Below are 18,843 nucleotides of genomic sequence, written 5' to 3'. Positions count from 1 at the left end.
AGAGAGCCAAACATTTACTAGTTGACCTGTTGAACGGGGGCATTTACCCTGTCTTGTGGTCTACAGATCTCAAACAAGGGCACAGACGGTTCAATCAATTGATAATAGCTGGCCAAAAATGCTACCTGCAGATACACTCAATAATAAACCCCCAGTACAGAAAATTCACCAGAGTACTCTCCAGGTTAAAGTGCAAGCAATTGCACTGACTGACAGACTTCCTCGTCCCCAGAGTCCCGAGGAGGTGAAAAGTTTCCTGAGTAATATTGCTGAGCTGCCACAGTAGGATGAAAGTCTCTGTGCTTTGTTTAATAAGACCAAGGACCGTAGCTGGAAACAGTGAATTGTCAGATACTGAATTCTTTAGGATTACCGTGGTCCAGCCATACACTGAAGCAAACACACACACAGACACACAATTAATTTAACATCATGTTACAATTTAATTTAAACAGGCAAACAAACAAACAAATCCAGCATTATGTCACAATTTAATTCAAACTGTTCCACATGCAAAATGTTTACATTACCAGAGCAAAGACTTAATCTTCAGTCATTTGAAGAGTAATTCAAAAAGAGTGACCAGTTGCTGAGAATTAAAAAAAAAAAATGTAATAGCATCAGGAATAGATCTGTGAATAACAAAGTCCTTGGATCATTACATCCAGGATTGCTTTATAATTACTCGCAAGATGAAACGACCAAAGAATTCATTACCACATAAAATGGCACTCACTGTGTAAGACATAAATAAAAAAAAACTAAATTACTTTCACAGTACAAATACAACAAGAAAGGCAGACAGCGACAGTAGAAATTACATATACTTTACTATTACTATTTAATAGCTATGATTCGTTAAATGTACAAGTTTTAAGATGGTCTGTATGCTACTATAAGCATTTAAGTGGATTTTACATTTTTACAGAGGTTCTGCTGGAAGGTCCAGCTAAAATCATGCTGAATTCAATGTCTGCATTATTATCTCATCCTCTTTTCATGAAGTTGGCGTTTCTCCTTATTTTTTTTCCTCTCGGTTACCTGAAATACACGCCATCTGCTACCAACGAATGCTTGTCCATCACTGTAGAAAAAAAGAGAGAAATCCTGCTTCCCGCCATTGGGCTCTGGATACCAGAATGTTAATAAATAACTGATGAAATATTCATTAGTCCACAGTAAAACAATTTAGCCAAATACCATGCAAGTGTGTCATTGAATAATTAAAATGCCTCTTTTTTCATTAACCAGGAGTCCTTTTATATGAAAAAAATGGTATGAAGATTGATAGAAGGTGACACAATTTCAATTTAATTAATCATGGGAAAAGCTTTTTTTACTTGTCAAATGCAAGTGCGGCTGCATATATTTGCAGATTTCATCCAGGCTCGGACCATGTTTATGCAGCATGAAGTCAGTCAGCACCACATATTACTTACTATTCAGCTTGCATCAGCTTGTGGGGATTGTCCCTGTCTCAGCTATTCATTGTGTGTCTTTCAGTGGTTTGCAGGAACTGTGAAGAAGGACTCGTGCTATGGAAGAACCAGCCTCCAATCTTCTAGATCACACAGAATATTTGCAAACTGATTTGTTTTGCTATCACGACATATGTGGAAAATAATAGCTATAAAAATACATACGAACAACATATAAACTAAAATATCTAAATCAACATATGAATAATTATATAATGTATAATAAAAAATAAATAAATACTTTCAGCTTCCAGCTCCACTGGAGGGAAACAAGCAATAGAAAATCCTATGGCAGAGATATGAGTTTCCTACAATGTGCTACAGTCTTATCCTGATAAGCCTGGTACCATTTCTCCTGGTGCACAGAACCATTTCCATTATCCTTGGTGACTCATTTGGTAGAGCAATTCTTTCAGGATATTCTATGCAGCTCTTCAATAAATGCAGAACAGTGACAGCAGTAAGTCACTGTGCCGTGTATATGCACTTTATTTTTAGGACATTTCTAAAATTTATTTAGAAGCCGCTAATTAATTTCAATAACACGTTAGCTCAGTGTGTTTCGCGTGTCATTTTGATATTAACGATATTCCCTGGATGGGAAATGCATATGGTTTAGGGACCAGATACTGCCCACATGTAAGTGGTGTAATCATTGATTAGATTGGGTAGCTGTCAGGGGCCAGGCAAACGTATGGGGCTGGTCACACTGCAGCATCTCTCTTCTGTAGTTGTGCTTAAAAGCGAAAATAATCCATGTTTTCTGTTTTATTATTTTTTTGTGGGGGTGTGACAGTAGTGGCTTGGAGACAATGTAATGTGAAAATGCGCTATCCATCCATCCATCCATCCATCCATTTTCCAAACCACTTATCCTAAAGGGTCACGGGGGGTCCGGAGCCTATCCCGGAAGCAATGGGCATGAGGCAGGGAACAACCCAGGATGGGGGGACAGCCCATCGCAGGGCACACTCACACACCATTCACTCACGCATGCACTCCTATGGGCAATTTAGTAACTCCAGTTAGCCTCAGCATGTCTTTGGACTGTGGGGGTAAACCGGAGTACCCGGAGGAAACCCCACAACGACATGGCGATTACATGCTGAAAATGCGCTATACAAATAAAATTGACTTGAATTGAATTTTTACTAGGGGTGGCAGTGCTCACCTCTGTCCATGCACGTTGTTTCCTGGAAAAGGCTTTCATTTTGGTAACTTAAATATCTAACATAGATAGAGGGAATAAAACACCCAAATTTGTGTTGGTGTCTTCAAAGTGATTTCCCCAGCCGGCAGTTAGCTAGCGGGACTGCAACACTCTCGCTCCAAGTCCACACTCTGTGCTCACGCAAGAAATCTTACGGCAGATCTTTAAATGGTGTGTAAAACGTTTACATGTGATGAATTGTTTAGACTTTAGATTAGGGGGATGCGAAAAGGTTTGTAAATGACTGCAGTGCTGTGATAGCTGCCACTGCAGGCTGCAGTCTCTCTGATGCACATGAAGTTATCAGCCCCCATTCACCTCTATGCTAGGAGCTTCATTATCTGTTCATGATTAACCAATATGTATAGATAATATAGTCTGATACAGACTAATTGGCAAAACTGAACTGCAGTGCACTGTAGATATCGTCATAATGCATTACAATGGTCAGTCTAAGAATTAATAAAGCATTACATCATTAAAGCATTAATAGAGCATTACATCATTAAAGCATTAATAGAGCATTACATCATTAAAGCATCAACAGAGCATTATAGCATTAAAGCATTATAAGTCATTTTTATTATTAATTTGATGATTAATCAAGTAATTGTCTATTTATATATGTAGCTGGTATAAACAAAGTGATTGCACTTTCAGCCATATATTGGTGCAGTAGGACACATAGCCTTATAAAGCCAATAATAATTAATAATGATAATAAATATATACACATTTATTTTACTGTAATGTTCATCGTTTTAATATATATTTTCTCTCTTGTATAAAATATCTTAGCTTTTTAAGGGAGTACACATGCAGTGTTCCATATAGCTATGCCTAAAGTGTACTGTATATGATGTTCACATAGCGAGGGCAGCATGTAACCTGGACGTGTATAGAATTAAATTTTGAACACTTAAATGTAATATTAGTGTATTTTTCATGCTTTTTCAGCAATAGTATATCTGAAGAACACTTATATTAACCCTCTAATATCTTAAAATTAGAAGTGAAGTAAAAAAAAAAAACTGGATTGTTACACCTATTTCCACTTTTTTTCAAATACTTGTGCAAATGCTGGGTTCTCCGCACATCTAGGCTAATCCAGGAGACTAAAGCGAGCACAGATTATAGTTATCTATTGCTGACCCCCTACCATCAAAGATAGGCTAGGCTAATCCAGGAGACTAAAGCGAGCACAGATTATAGATATCTATTGCTGACCTCCTATCATCAAAGATAGGCTAGGTTAATTCAGGAGACTAAAGCGAGCACAGATTATAGTTATCTATTGCTGACCCCCTACCATCAAAGATAGGCTAGGCTAATCCAGGAGACTAAAGCGAGCACAGATTATAGTTATCTATTGCTGACCCCCTACCATCAAAGATAGGCTAGGCTAATCCAGGAGACTAAAGCGAGCACAGATTATAGATATCTATTGCTGACCTCCTATCATCAAAGATAGGCTAGGTTAATTCAGGAGACTAAAGCGAGCACAGATTATAGTTATCTATTGCTGACCTCCTATCATCTAAAATAGGCTAGGTTAATCCAGGAGACTAAAACGAGCACAGATCATAGTTATCTATTGCTGACCCCCTACCATTGGATGAGCATGGATGTCTTCTTCTAAGATGTTGTCCTGCTGTTGTGATATTCAAGGTGACTGCATTTTCTTTCATTTTAACGTGCTGTGCTCCCATATAACTGAGCTTTTTGTTCTCTGGACTCTCCAACTGCTCTCCAGTAGTAACTAACAAATGTAATTCTTGGTACCACAACCTGAAATGTAATAATACTACTAGGATATTCATTCAGGAGAAGATCAGCAATATCACATTTCAAGCATTATGAGTTTGAATTTGGCCTTTAATCAGTATAATGACAGTTTTCATGTTCTCGTCACTCCGAACACCACCTTCTCAACATGCCTGTGAAACACTAATTTGATCACTTTTTGGAAATTAATGAGAGTATGAAAGTGGAATTTTAACTTCTTATAATACAACTTGTATCAAAATTAATAGGGAATAATCAAGAAGCCCGTTCATCCATCTTCTAACTGCTTATGCTGGTCAAGCTTATACTTAAAGCTTGATCAAAGATTGTTGAATTATAGCTACATCAGAGACAATTACTCAGCCTCAAACGTTTGCATGCACAACATAATTGAAATTACTCAAAGTGACACCTTCTGTGATATCACAGCTGTGATATTATAAAAGAGCATCCTGATTTTCAGTGTGTTTAGGCTGAACGATACAATATGGCAATTGAGAGAGAACTGATAAATTGTTCTGTTCTGTTGTTTGTAAAAATTAATGGATATTACTTACATATACATATTTAAGAGTTGCTTTTATCAAAAACAACACACAATGCAAAGTCAGCAGCTAGGTTCAAAGGTTTTATTCAAGAACCCAATGGTGACAGCACTCAGCAGCCATGTGATCTGAGCCAGTGACCCTATGATAAAGTATTAATACACAGGACACCAGTCTTAGAATTTTGATCTGAATATTTCTTAGTGACTGATTCCTGCACAGTAGCAGATTATTACTGCACATGACGAAGCAGTTGTGATTTATCTGATTCACTTCAGCTTGCCTGTTTAATGGATGGCCTCAGACCGTCGGAACTGAAGGTTTGAATGTTATCCCCCAAGGTTTGGACTTTGCGTGTGTCGACCAAAATAGATCATTTACGATAAGGCAAGCTGCCATGTGGAATCACCATGTCTCCCACTCCTGATCCAAGCCACAATACTGCAGAAAGGCCTTGTGCTCTAGTGTAAAAATGCTTCTTTTACTGCTACAAATTTTCTGCGCACCACCAGTTGCTTGAGCTGGGAGATTCCTTGGTTGCTCAGCTGATCATCTGCTGTTACGTGACCTTCTGCACCCGAGTGATAATTCTGCCTCTGGGTCCCTTTTTATCGCCTATCATAGTGGAAGAACGTACAGCATTCCTCTACTTCATATGCAATTGAAAAATAATTGTGAAAACATTGATAATACTTCATTGAGACATATTTCTTTTAGTTTTCTTCCAATAATAGATGCTTGCAAGCTCTCTACTATTCAGCATCAAGAATTGATGTCCCTTGAAAATGCTAAGAATTGATCCACAAGTAGCAGCAGGTTAAAATTTCCAGCATAATTTATAGTTTAACACATTAAAAATAATCTAAAACCTATATGAATCTGCAGCTTTACTGCGATTGAAACTCTACTAACTTCAGTCTGATCAGCTGCACCAAAATCTAAAACCCTAAGAAACAGGATATTTTCCTGTACCATCAGCAGTTTTATATTTTTCTGGGAAAAGGTCAGCATTTGCTTAGGGTCTCTTTTGCTAGTTTGAGCATCACTATATAATGCAGGCAAAGGCACAAGTGCTGACACACCTCCTCTGCCATCTGCCATTGGTCTCTTCTCCTGTAGAGGTGGGCTCACAGTGCTGACACACCTCCTCTGCCGTCTGCCATTGGTCTGTACTGCTGTAGAGGTGGGCTCACAGTGCCGACACACCTCCTCTGCCATCTGCCATTGGTCTGTACTGCTGTAGAGGTGGGCTCACAGTGCTGACACACCTCCTCTGCCATCTGCCATTGGTCTGTTCTCCTGTAGAGGTGGCAACTTTCACTAAAACTGGACTACTCGTCCTTTTTTGTCCTTGAAATCACAGATCACGTATTATCTCTCATCAATATCTTAAACCTTCCGGAGATTTCTTTTTTTCTTTTATGCCTACTGACATACTTAGCCTCCTCTGTGCCGGTATTTTGATTATACTTCAAATGGCTGGCAGCTAGTTGCATGTTTCAAGAAATATCCAGATAAATAAAAAGCAAACAACACAGTAGACATTTAACATTATGGTGTCACGGGCTGTACTTGAGGAGCTGGGCTCCTTGAGGAGCGCTGCAAGCTTGCACTCGGAGGAGGGCTGTGGTAATTCTACAGCATAGTTTAGATTGCCTCAGTATATAGAGACACTTACCAGCACCCCATTCATGACTGCTTATCTTGGTTTGGGTCGGGGGCCGTAACCTGTCTGCATAGGGGATATGGCCGGCAGCGTACCGACTCTCACGCTTCAGGCAATTTGCCAATTTTCTTTTGGATTGTGGGAGAAAACTTGATGTAATGCTTCACCTGCAGAAAACCCGTCGCAGAAGGTGATAGCGACTGCAGAGACCTTATCGTGTGAATAACCCAAGATTCTTCAGAGAAATTCATGAAAAGAATTAACATGTTGCTGGTGACACATAATGAGGACTTAACGCAGGCTGCATTTGATGCCTTTCTTCCGTGGAAGTTTTAGTTACTCTGCTCTGTTAACATTTAGAGTCATCTCCTGGGGAAAAATCCATATTTTGACCTTTACTGGAGAAAAAAAGAACTGGAAGAAGTAAAATTGCTACCAAGAACCAAGGCATGTAGTGTGTGTTTGGACTCCTTTTGTGTACCATGTACAATATCTTCATAAATAATTGTAAGCACACCAACTTTGGATCATTAGACATACTTTTAAAGTATTCCAAAAGTATTTAACAAAAAGTTGCCTTCTAAACATAAATGTTTCAAATTAATTGCACACTTTAACATGCTAACTTCTAAAAATATATATGATTATGTCTGTGTGTGCGTCTGTCTGTGCGTGTGTGTATGCCTGTATTATGTATACCATTATGTATACCATTATATATAGTACGATGTATACCATTATGTATACCATTATGCATACCATTATATATAGTACTATGTATACCATGATGTATACTATTATATATAGTACTATGTATACCATTATGCATACCATTATGTATTGCATGGCACTAATGAAACCTAGCTGATGAAAAGTGAGTAAGTGGGTGCCAATATTGCCTGACACTTCTAGGAATAGGGGTTAAACTCCCGGTGTGCAAAACTTATAAGGTCTCCCCCATGGAGCATCTTATTGTTTTATTTGGGTTCTGTTTACATTCCTGGAAATTGTGTCTGGGATGCGTTTTGCAGCCCCCCCCCCCATGACCCTGATCAAATTATACAGCTTGAAGATGGATGTATGGACAATAATGGAAAAGTGCATTACAGATCTTGTGTGACTAATGTTACATGGCTGCAAATTGATAATACAGTACACTTGAAATCCCTCAGCTATTGGCTGCTGTAATCTGTTAATGTATATATGAATACATTCCATGTAATATATTTTCAAATATATTGAAGTAGAACCAAATACAATGTTGTTTCCAACGGGTCGCCAAAAAAATCCTTTTGTTTCTCTGCATTTCATTGGTATTTTGGTTTTATGCTTTATGCCAGACCTTTAATTTGAAAACCAGAATATTTAATTAAATTTCATCAAAGCCTTTTTATATTCATGGGTCTTCCATACTGTGATGGCAAGTGAATGACACAGGAAACACACAGCGATTTGCTCTTTTAACACAGCCAGCTAATTTGACCCACTGTCACCAGCTCAGCAGGTGGCACTGGACACTACAGAGCCCCCCAGCCAAAAAAGACCATCAGACCGATGCCAGCATCAGAGTCCCTAGCCCCCCCCCCCCCCCCCCCCCCCTCAATTCTGCAGGGGCGGCTGTAGCTGCCTGTTCTCCACTTCTCTCATCTCTGTGCCTGGTGTCTCTGGGAAGCAGGCAGCGGTCCCGTACATGTGGTGATGACCGGCTCTTTGGCATGGAAGGGACCAAGTGATCCTGGTGCTCCAGCACTGCATGCCTTTCTAGCCCAGTACTTACAGGTAGTCCGCCACACTGCATGAGCCCACCAACACTTCAGAAGTTTTGAGCAGAGGCCCTTCCTTCACTGCAGGTTCCCCTGGCAGTGTGCATTTTGGAACATTTCTGCTCATCTCCTGCTGCTCCCCTACTGAGGCCATGGGTGAGCTTCAGGTAAACACCACAGCTCTCAGAGGTAATCCGCTACACGCTCTCCACTGATGTCTGGCTTTGATGATGCCTTAAATCCCATGTCCACTGAGGTGTGGATCTTCTGCCTGAACATAAGCATGACTGATGTGAACTATATGGAGTTCTGCATGTGTGCTGGTGTCAACCACATGGCCCAGGAACTTTACCCACTGCTGCTAATTGCACTTGATGTTGGGACATGTAACAACAAGGTGCACCATACAGAAGCCACATGGTATATATTATGTACATGGTATATTAGGTATATTATGGTATATTATATGGTATCTTAAAATATATATGGTATATTATGGTATATATTATATAAAGATGCATTACATAGCCCAAATGTAACCAGCCAGTCATGAGCCCTTCCCAGCGAAAATAGCATAGACATGCTGAACTAAGCTAGCCCAGTCACAGGACCAGTATGGAGGATACAAGAGAGCAGATAGGAGTCAGTCTTGAGATGGCAATAGTCAGCACAGAGCCACCAGCTGCCATCCTTCTTCTTCCCTAGAGCTGCTGGATGGCTTGATGGCCCCTGTCAATGCCACCTCCTGCATTTTCTCCTCCCCTGTCAATGCCACCTCCTTCATTTTCTCCTCACCTGTCAATGCCACCTCCTTCATTTTCTCCTCCCCTGTCAATGCCACCTCCTTCATTTTCTCCTCACCTGTCAATGCCACCTCCTGCATTTTCTCCTCACCTGTCAATGCCACCTCCTGCATTTTCTCCTCACCTGTCAATGCCACCTCCTGCATTTTCTCCTCACCTGTCAATGCCACCTCCTGCATTTTCTCCTCAGAGGCCCCCATATATATTCTGCCGTTATCCTCTGCCATTTCAGTTGCAAAGGAGACCCACTCTGTATGGGGCAAAACTCTTACTCAGGTCAAGCTCAGGCCCCCTGGAAGCTCCGCGATGAAAGGCTCTTCAGGCGAGACAGAACTCATGCTCAAGGCTGATAACCTTAATGAAGGAGAGGAAGCTGCCAAATTCCCATTTTGGGCAGTCCCCTGTCATTGACCATCCTCGTACCTGTTTTGTTTTTTAACTCTCTGCTATCTCATCACACCTTAGAGCAGCCCTGATAGAGGTGGTGGATCTGGTGTTGCTCATTGTCTGTTAGGTCTCCTCTACACAAGAGAGGCGGGGGCTGGAGAGATAAAAAAGTAACTCTCAGGAGACATGGATTCCATTGCAGGGAAGGCCAGGTTTCAGGGCAGCGGCCCCCCCACTCAACATACTCAATCGATCCAGTCTGCTCAATGCTCCAATCTAAGTATACAAATTAAAAGAAAAGCTAACAGCAAGGAAAAATAAAAGTGAATAAAATGCATTTATAATGCAATATAGAAAAAAGTATAAAAAATACCGTGTTTGAGTGTCTGTGTGCACCTGGAGCTCTGCGAAATGCGATTGCCATTAAACCCTGGCATCTGAATGCCTCAGGTCTACAAACTTGAAGTGTATCCGAAGCACACAGGCATCTCCACTACAGAACTAACTGTTCATTTAAAACAAATAAAGCCGAACACAGAATTCACAAGATGTCAGAATCAGTACCAATCTGTGCATTTTCCTAAAATAGTGACTTTGGCCCTAATCCTGAGAATTAGAAAAGAATTCACTTAAAAGATCACATTTTCAGTGAAATATCTCATCTCAGTACTACTTAAACATGTGTTACCCATGTGGCACCCATCCTCAGCACCGAACTTACACACCAGTGTCTAAAAGCAGGCATCCATCATTACTGGCCCCAATACCTTTATCACCTTATATCTAATACCAGTTACCTAATAAGGACCTTACTCTGAGGTCCTGTTCTCCTATTAGTTTTATTATGAACTAGCCAATCCAAACAGAGGACACAAACGAAAGGGATAGATACACAACACATAATAAACAATAAATTTTTTCTAGTACAAAATGAATATGGAAATTAGCTACAGTGTTGTGCTTGATGCCACCAACCAGCTGGTACTCGATGCTTCAGTACATTTCTCATTTGCATTGTAATAAATTCTGATGTGTTATATCCATTCAGCCTCTATAACCATGAATCATAAACCTGCAGCTAATGCAAGTGAGCGCCATGACAGTGCAGTGCAGCATACACACTCACACACTAAGGGCAATTTATAGACATCGGCAGTGCAAACTACACGTCTTTGGAGGGGAAGGTACCCAGAAGGGAAGCCAGTGCAAATACCTGCTGCATATGCCAATGACGTACATGTGGATTCGGATACAAACGCCAGTCCAGGAGCTGCAAGACCACGATACTTAATATAATGCAGTCATGCTTCCTCTAAAGCATAAAGCAAAATTCTGCATCACTTGCATATAACTTTAATTGAGTGAGGCAATCACACATATTATTCTGTACTATACATTAAGGTTTATTTTTATTTTTGTATATCTGTATTTATGAAAGGTTTATTAAGAAAGATTACATGACATCATCCAGGACAACTCTAAAGAGAAATCATAAAAGCTACACATGATTTTAGAGACCAAGCGAATTTTTAGGTTGCAAAAATGTCATGCGATTCATTTTAGCCCAAAGGAGTTGTAAAGGCAAAGGTCGTAAAAGCATTTAGCATTTTGAGCTTTTCCTTGCTGTCTAACTGTCTCTCCCATGCATTTAAAAGGTGTCCGGGAAAAAATCATTACAAAAAATAATAATCAAAAGAAGGAAAATTTCTCTGAATAACTAAGATGCTTTTTGAAAGCTTCTTAAAACCGAACAGCTGGGATCTACTTACGTCTCTGTCATAAAAATATTTCTACCGTTAACATAAATAACTCCAGTAGTTCTCTTTTCGCAACAATGGCTACACTTTACGAAGAGTCGTTATTATGGCTCCTCTGTCACCTTGGATGCTGGCAGACTTGCCCAGAAAGGTTATTTGCCTCACAGCTGCTGTCTGTCAGCTGTTGAACTTTAGTACATTGTCCTTCCAGAATAGCGATTGGCTCTAGTATTGTCTGAAAAGGTGACAGGAAGGGCAGATTGCACCTGGCTGACCAATGCTATTAAATTTACATGTAGAGGACCACACACAGTAATGGAACTGAAAGCTTGTTGCTTTGTCATAAATTTTAACAAGACTTTGCCATTACTATTCCAGCCCGGACCCCTGGGCTTTCCAAGTATATAAATGCAAACATTGTCTGTCTTGTTGAATGACACTTCCTGACATAAAAAGCAGCATGCTTACATGCAGCCAATGAAAATAAAGCTGTTGTTTTCTGTTGTCTCCCCCTGCATATTTATCGATCCAATTAAAGTGGTCCAACAGGGTATTAAAATATTTATCAATACTCTCCACAGATTGCATATCCTACGAAATATTCAGAAATAGCATATCTGCTTCTCCCAGTTTTATTTAGATTAGGTCCTCTATTAACATCAAATGTAGATTCTGACATTTTATTTATTAACAATAATATGGATTCAAGCACAAATACCAAAAAAGGTGGTTTGTACAGGCAACGTTTCTAGGTCAATTATACAAAACAGAAATACTGAAAAACACTGCGTAAGACCAGACAAGGAGCATCCGTATTGTGAGAAAACTTACTCTTCTTATTTGAAATACTTCAGCTGTCTGTTATGTCATCTTTGTTATGACACTGTGCCTGGCTTAGCTGTAGCATGCCTTGCTGATTTAGGGCTGTGAAAGTAAATATGTTAACGTGTGCGATTAATTTTAAAAAAACAGCCCATTATTTCTGTCCTGCTCCGATCGTCCGCTACTTCCATGTGCCACGCCCCCTCGTTAACCCCCCTGTGTATTTCCCGTGTTTACCAGCTGTTTCTCATTGTTGTCATTAGTCTAATGTATTTAAGTTTGCATTAGGTATGTTTTCCCTAGTCCGGTCAATGAAGTCTTCCGTCAGTTTTGTGATTATCTTGCATGTTTCTACAAATAAATCCCGCGTTCGTCGCCTGCCTGCTCCTGCTTCCTCGGTCGGAGCGCACGACAATTTTTCATTTGCATCAACACACAGACCAGACACAACGAACCAATAGATGAGCTTCTGTGGCACAAAGGCAAATGATTAAGATGATGATTATGGTAGTAATGTATCACGACACATAACGCATCAGGCCGTTACATATGGGACTATTTAGCTACAGACCAGTCAGAGTGCCCATGCAGACCCCTGTTTACTATCAAAAGCACCTACAATGGGGCAATGGAAGGAGGTCACCTGGTCTGATGAGTCGCGTTTGTCGTATCTTGTGGACGGCTGGGAACATGTAGAGCATCTGTGGGATGCATTGGACCGACGAGTCCAATATATGGCTAGAAGTACTGTAGCAAATGCATCTAATATATCCCAGACCTTGACATGCACCGTTTATATGAGATAGTCAGCATTATTCATGTTCATAAGCATTTAGCTCATAGTTTATATAAATGCACCACTTTATATAAGTGACCTCCAACCTGGTACTTTGAACTGCTTTTACGGCCATTTAACAGCTGTTTGAAAAAAAAAAAAACATTTTTTTTGTAGGCAACCGTCTTCACAGTCATGGACCAGTATATTCACCCAACTAGCCACTCATTAAGCATCTTTGTGATGCTCTGGATTAGCACACCAATATCAGATAATTTCACAGAGGAGAGCATGATCCTACAGGCCATCCATCCATCCATCCATCCATCCATCTATCTATCTATCTATCTATCTATCTATCTATCTATCTATCTACAATCTGTCTGTCTGATTTATCCAACATGTACTATGTGGTACACACACAGACACACACACAGACACTGTGTGTGTACCACATAGTGCATGTTGGAGTATATAGACACTGAAAGAGAGAATGACATCACTAACTCTAATCCCATTCCTCCGAAAGCCCCACTAATGCACTTTTCCCCAAGCGCTCCCCTAGAGAGGAGACGGGAGATTCAATATAATCACACTCATGGTCTATTTAATTATTGACGATGACTCCTCTGAACTATTCAATCACAGCTCTGTACCTCCATTTGCACTGAAGTATTAATAAAGCCAGAAAGGTAAACGGACAGTTCAGTCTAAAATAGAAATTGCACGGTGAATAAACAGAAAGCCTCTGTATATTCCAGCTGTTTCACCGCGATGCGGATCCCAGTCTGATCCGTCGAGAGGGTGTGGTCTGCTCGGACATACCGAGGTGCGGATCCTGGCCCCGACGCGCGGAGAGAGTGTGGTCTGCTCGGACATACCGCGGCGCGGATCCCGGCCCGACGCGCGGAGAGGGTGTGGTCTGCTCGGACATACCGCGGCGCGGATCCCGGCCCGACGCGTGGAGAGGGTGTTGTCTGCTCGGACATACCGCGGCGCGGATCCCGGCCCGACGCGCGGAGAGGGTGTGGTCCGCTCGTACATAACGTAGAGCGTATCCCAGCCCAACGCATGGAGATGGCGAACAGCGCACACATAGGCCCTGATGCCTGATGCTGAATTTGGTTAACTGTGCGCACACAGACCCTGATGCTTGATGCTGCATTTGGTTAACAGCGCACACACAGAGCCTGATGCCTGATGCTGAATTTGGTTAACAGCGCGCATACAGAACCTGATGCTGGATTTGGTGAACAGCGCGCATACAGAACCTGATGCTGGATTTGGTGAACAGCGCGCATACAGGGCCTGATGCCTGATATTGCATTTGTTTAACAGCGTGCACACAGCTCCTGATGCCTAATGCTGCATTTGGTTAACAGTGTGCACACAGATCCTGACACCTGATGCTGAATTTGGTTAACAGCACGCACACAGACCCTGATGCCTGATGCTGCATTTGTTTAACAGCGTGCACACAGATCCTGATGCCTGATGCTGAACTTGGTTAACAGCGCGCATACAGAACCTGATGCTGAATTTGGTTAACAGCGCACATACAGAACCTGATGCTGCATTTGGTTAACAGCGCGCACACAGAGCCTGATGCCCGATGCTGTATTTGGTTAACAGCGCGCACACAGAACCTGATGCTGCATTTCTTTAACAGCGCACACACAGACCCTGATGCCTAATGCTGCATTTGGTTAACAGTGCGCACACAGATCCTAATGCCTAATGCTGCATTTGGTTAACAGCGCACACAGAACCTGATGCTGAATTTGGTTAACAGCGCGCAAACAGAACCTGATGCTGCATTTGGTGAACAGCGCGCATACAGGGCCTGATGCCTGATGCTGCATTTGGTTAACAGTGCGCACACAGATCCTGATGCCTAATGCTGCATTTGGTTGACAGCATGCACACAGAGCCTGATGCATAATGCTGCATTTGGTTAACAGCATGCACACAGAGCCTGATGCCTAATGCTGCATTTGGTTAACAGCGCGCACACAGAGCCTGATGCCTAATGCTGCATTTGGTTAACAGCGCGCACACAGAGCCTGATGCCTAATTCTGCATTTGGTTAACAGCGCGCATACAGAACCTGATGCTGCATTTGGTGAACAGCACGCATACAGGGCCTGATGCCTGATGCTGCATTTGGTTAACAGCACACATACAGAGCCTGATGCCTAATGCTGCATTTGGTTAACAGCGCGCATACAGAACTTGATGCTGCATTTGGTGAACAGCGTGCACACAGAGCCTGATGCATAATGCTGCATTTGGTTAACAGCGCACACACAGAGCCTGATGCTGCATTTGGTTAACAGCGCACACACAGACCCTGATGCCTAATGCTGCATTTGGTTAACAGCGCGCACACAGACCCTGATGCCTGATGCTGAATTTGGTTAACAGCATGCACACAGACCTTGATGCCTGATGCTGAATTTGGTTGACAGAGGTACACAGACCCTGATGCCTAATGCTGCATTTGGTTAACAGCGCACACAGAGCCTGACGCCTGATACTGCATTCCATTGTAACTGTGACCTGATGCCCAATATGTTTGCCCTGTGTTGAAGCCAAAATTGCTGTTTTTATAATTTTGTTCATCCACTCTGTTTAATTAAAACCTGTATTACTTATGAACTCAGATAAAGTCTGTATTGCATATGTCACACTAAATAACTGCACTTTGTGTTGAGAATTCCCTTATTTCATGTTCACAGATTTTGTTTGCATTAAAGGTGTTATTGAAAAAATGAGCACAAAATGTTTGCCATCAGTGTCTGCCACTAATAATTAACAGTAAACACATCACAGGCTTTTGTTTGAATAGTAGATCACAGCCATGTAAATGGATATCTTATACCACTAACACTTGAATACATAATTTACAGATTGTTTTAATTGGCTATAATTGCCTTGATTTGATTTTTTATGCAGACTTGATGTAATGAGAAAAATAATTATAGAATACGAAGAATACAATATATGCAGAAAACAAGCAAACCAATAAACAAACAAAAAACCTGCTACTCTCCCTTCTGTTTCTGTCTAGTTAAGATCATTCAGTATCTGAATTGTTTGATAATTTATATTACAAGATTTATTTATTGGTTTGTTTATTATAAAAAAGATATAGATATTTTTTATATATTCTTCTCTCTTCAGACCCAGACATAAAGCGATTTGCATGGCATTATCCTATTTCAATCCAAAGGCATGTTCAAGACAAAATATATCTCCTATTTACAATTTTAATTGAAGTGATCCAGTTGTGATGGGGAAGCAAAAATCTGGAGAGTAATATTACTGCCCAATTCCATAAGCATCTTATCTCCTGTCCCACAAACACCATCTTACCATGCTGCTGGTAAATCCATGTTCCTTCCTTCCTTCATGATTGTCACCCTGTTCTTCAGTATCTGCATGGGCTGCGGGAAGTTTGAATTTTATCACAGTTTGGGACTACGGCTTTACTAGGACTGGGCTGGAATTTCACGGGAGACGTTGCATTTGTTTGAAATCTCTCGGTTCAGCTTGATTTTTTATTTTTTTTTTTTGGGGGGGGGGGGGGGGAGGCATGGACAAATACGGAAAGCATTGATCTTGTAACTGTGGAAGTTTTCTAGAAAATATAGTGTTACCTAGATGTAATTTCAGATAAACAGCAGCGTTAGTAGTCATACCAACTGCATGTTTATATATGTTGGAGATGACGGAGGTGTGGGAGGTGAAGGGCAATAAATGCATATTGATTGTGTGGGTTTAAGTGTTTAAAATCGGGAGGGCGTGCATATGCTGTCTCCATGGCAGAATTAGTTGATGCTCTTGTTAACGGAGAAGGTTGCTGGTTTGAGCCCATCGGGGGACACGCTAACCTTTTGGGAGCAGTGTGTGGCTCAGCGGGTTAGGATGCTGTGCATGTAATTGGAAAGTTGCTGGTTCAGATCCCAGGGTCAGCAGAATAATTTCACCATTGGGCCCCTGAGCGAGGCCCTTAACCTCCAATGACCTGACCCCGCTTTCTCAAAAAACAATAAATAGAGTTATGAAATTCTATTATATATAACCGAGAGAGCAGAGAAGAGCAGGGTTTAGTGAGGGAATGTCCTGCTTGTTGTTTTAGTGTTAGGGCCATATGCAGCGGTCCCTGGTTTCATTTTTGATTGACAGCCTTGAACGGTTAAGAGGGTAGGAGTAGCTGTCAACAATGGGGCTGATTTTTGACAGGTGACTGCTGTCGCTGATGTTGCAGCTACTACAGGGGCACCGGAGAGATGTCAGGGCCAGCGCCGGCACCAGACGCCCAGCAACGGGACCAGAGGCCCAGCAACGGGACCAGAGGCCCAGCAACGGCACCAGACGCCCAGCAATGGCACCAGACGCCAAGCAACGGGACCAGAAGCCCAGCAACGGCACCAGAGGCCCAGCAACGGGACCAGAGGCCCAGGAACGGGACCAGAGGCCCAGGAACGGAACCAGAGGCCCAGCAACGGGACCAGAGGCCCAGGAACGGAACCAGAGGCCCAGCAACGGGACCAGAGACCCAGGAACGCCAGGGTGACACGTTTTATTTGCCACCGGCAAATCTCTGGATTCTCCCAAAGCAGTGTTCTAGAATAATTTCATCAGAGAAATATTACGTATGCTCATCTATTGGTTATATTTGTTTTCAGGATGGACAAAGGAGTAAATGCTTTAGTTGAAGGCTCATCCATCCTGAGGGTCTGACTTAGAATCTCAGATGCTTTTTCCTTTACTGCCTTTAGCTGGGACTGGAGGAGAGGTCAGCTCAAGAATATGCTATTGTCAGGAGAGCACAAAACAAGATCATATTCCAGTCCCTCAGAAGACGAAATAAAGAGCCTTTTTATATTTTTCTTTCAGATGTAGAGTTCTGGTTGAATCACAAGTACTGGTGGGTGTGTGTAGGGGGAGATGATACAATTTTCACAGGAATTTATTGAAGGAAGGAGCAAACTGAAAGAATTACAAATAATTGTTGCAAGTTGGGCTGCTTGTAGGGATTGTGAAGATATGCTGGGAATTCGTGAAAATCAGGGGATTGTGATCCATGTGCGTCGCCAAAGGCATGCTTGAGTTGATATTAACTGCAAAATGATGAAAACTACTACCTCTCATTTTACAACTGAATACTTTAACTGATAACTATAATATTTCTAAGAATATAAACCCAGACTATGGCCAGTACCCCAAAAATCAGGCTAGAGAAGGACAGCTGGACTGTTGACGACCTCTTCCCACACCTTAAAGTGCCATAAGCACACAAGACACCATTCATGTTTTCAAAGTCCAACTGGCAATTAGGTGACCAAAGTTCTCCCTGTATGGGCTTCAGTAAGGAGGCTTTTGGTAGCCAATAATATAATAACTGCCAATAATGTAACAACTGCCAATAACATCATTTTTTCGATTCTTAATGTAATAAAAGTTGATAATATAACACATGGCCAATAATGTAACACATTTTCTGAACCAAAAGCATAAAACATTTAGCTGATTATGTAATATGTTATTACATTATTGGCCAGTTATTACTTTTTCGACTCCTATTACATGGAGAACTAAGACATGTTACGTTATTGTCATGTTGTTACATTATTGGTAGTTGTCACGTTATTGTCATGTTACTACCTTATTGGTAGTTGTTACGTTATTGTCATGTTATTACATTATTGGTAGTTGTTACGTTATTGTCATATTGTTACATTTTTTGTAGTTGTTACGTTATTGTCATTTTGTTACATTATTGGTAGTTGTTATGTTATTGTCATGTTATTACATTATTGGTAGTTACATTATTGTCAAGTTATTAT

The sequence above is a fragment of the Brienomyrus brachyistius genome, chromosome 18, assembly GCF_023856365.1.
Source record: "Brienomyrus brachyistius isolate T26 chromosome 18, BBRACH_0.4, whole genome shotgun sequence".
Taxonomy (NCBI): domain Eukaryota; kingdom Metazoa; phylum Chordata; class Actinopteri; order Osteoglossiformes; family Mormyridae; genus Brienomyrus; species Brienomyrus brachyistius.
This window is presented reverse-complemented; position numbering follows the sequence as displayed.